This window comes from Mastomys coucha, unplaced genomic scaffold (genome assembly GCF_008632895.1).
Source record: "Mastomys coucha isolate ucsf_1 unplaced genomic scaffold, UCSF_Mcou_1 pScaffold22, whole genome shotgun sequence".
Classification (NCBI taxonomy): Eukaryota; Metazoa; Chordata; class Mammalia; order Rodentia; family Muridae; genus Mastomys; species Mastomys coucha.
Window position 1 is genome coordinate 137,904,413 of NW_022196905.1, and position 2,579 is coordinate 137,906,991.

The following is a 2,579-nucleotide window of genomic DNA, read 5'->3' on the forward strand; positions in this document are numbered from 1 at the left end:
GTCACTTAACTTGGCAGATCAGACTAGTTTTTGCTTGATTGCAGATATTGAAAGCCTTGTGGTTTTCTCCTTTAAAAATCTTTCATCCCACTTCTCAAGGAAATCTCAAATTTGGCTCAGATCATTCATCCTGCTAACAGCTAATCAAAAAATCTTTAATTGTAATTGGATTGAGTCTACAGTATTTTCCCAGGGTCACAAACTCCATAATATCTGATACCCTTTCCTAAACTCCAAAAAGACCAGGCATGAGCATCATGTATATACACATATATGGGCTGGACCACCCATACACATAAATATAATTTTTTAATTAAAATTAAAATCTTTCTGCCAGGCGGTGGTGTCAAGTGCCTTTAATCCCAGCACTTGGGAGGCAGAGGCAGGCGGATTTCTGAGTTTGAGGCCAGCCTGGTCTACAGAGTGAGTTCCACAGCAGCCAGGGCTATACAGAGAAACCCTGTCTCAAAAAAAAAAAAAAAAAAAAAAAAAAAAAAAAAAAAGACAAAAACAAAACAAAACAAAACAAAAATAAAATCTTTCTATACATAAGGATTTGGCTCAGTGGGTAAAAGTGCTTGTCATGCTAGCACAAGGACCTAGAGCTAGCCCAAGCACTCAGGTAAAATCTGGCCAAAACCTTAGTTTAAGGCAAGAAGGGTTAGGGAGACAGAGGCAGGCAGTGCATTTGAGGTCAGCACAGTTATGCAGTAAGTTCCAGGCCAGCTAGCACTACAGAGTGACACCCTATTTAAAAAAGAAAAAGCGAGCTGGAGAGATGGCTCAGTGGTTAAGAGCACTGACTGCTCTTCCGGAGGTCATGAGTTCAAATTCCAGCAACCACATGGTGGCTCACAACCATCTGTAATGAGAAACAAACAAACAAACAAACAAAACCCTATGGGCCTGAGTGAGTGGGGACGGGAGGGGGCTGGGCTGGAGGAACAGGGCCAGAGTGAGCGATTGGACCGGAGCAAGTGGGGCTGGAGCAAGAGAGAGAAGGAAGGGAAGCAGTGTTGAGCAAAAGCTAGGTATGGTCACAGACATGTGTAACCCCAGTATCTGGTGACAGAACGTGGAAGGATTCTTGAAGCCCACTGGGAAATCAGATAGCCCAGCTCAATTAGTGAGCTTCAGGCTCAATGAGAGACTCTGTCTCAAACACTAAGGAGGCCAGCCACGGAGGAAGATCTCAGACACCAGACTCTGGTCCCATGCACAGGCACACATGCCCCTCCCCCAACGCACACATATAACACACACACACACACACACACACACACACACACACACACACCAAAAGATAAAGTTTATAAAACATAAGGAAAATAAGCAAGTAGGTTTTTTGTTTTGTTTTCTGCAGTATTTGAGATAGAATCCACTGCCTCACTAGGCTGTCAAGGAAAATTATGTTAGTTTTAATTCATTAATGTGTGTGTGTGTGTGTGTGTGTGTGTGTGTGTGTGTGTGTGTGTGTATGTGTGTGTGTGTGTGTGTGTGTGTGCATACACACATGCTTGGACATGGCAGCCAGAGGATAACCTGTAGGACTCAGTTCTCTTTTTCTACCATGTGGATCCTGGGCAGTGCACCAGGCTTGTCTGCAAGTGCTGTCCCAAGGAGAGTAATTTCATAAACAACTAAACATTAACCATTATTATTCATACACCGAGTTCCTAAATCCGGTGGACTCCCAAAGGACTCAAAGCCCCAGTATAAACGTAGTTACTGTTTTCTGGGTGCCTTTTGTGTACTTGGGGCTTGGCTTAGTGCTGCAAACCCACAGAGCCTGGAGGAAGGACAGGACAGAGTGGGATGAGCATCCACATCCTCTTTTTCTGGTCATGAGAGCATGAAGAAGATGCTGAGAATGGAACTTAGACTCTCTGGGGCCGGCTCTCTTCCAAGGCACAGCCCCAGAGCTTCAAGGAACATAAGTAAAGTGTGTGTGTGTTCCTGTTGATCAGTTATTAATAAAGTTTCCCTCCTAGCCCCTTTCTTGTAACATTTTGTGCCTGTAAAAAAGCACTTTTCACACTAACATTTATAATTCTCTCTCTCTTCTCTCTCCCTCTCTCCCCTCTCTCCATTTCTCTCCTCTCTCTTTCTCTTTCTTTCTCTCTCTCTCTCTCTCTCTCTCTCTCTCTGTCTCTCTCTCTCTCTCTGTCTGTCTCTTTCTTCTCTCTCCTCTCTCTCACTTTCTCTCTCTGTCCTCTCTCTCTCTCCTCCTCCCAAGGTCTCCCTCCCACAGAGCTGGCAGGCGTGACTAGCAGCACCAGTGAGCCCTGGTGTCCCTGAAGATGCTGCTTCAAAGCATTAACTAGAAGATTCATTGAGGAAAACTCTTGATATCAACCTTGGGCTGCCAACAAGGGCCCTAGGCCCCGAGAATTGCCCACCCATCCACTCACCCACTTACCCACACATACACAGAAAAGGAAGAAAACAATGTAAAATAAGACCCTCCCTCAAACAAATCAAGACATAAAAATTTCCTCCTCCACTCCAGAATACTAGAATTATTATTAAAAGTCTGTATATTTTACCTCAGGGGCTTCAATTAGCACCATAATTATTTT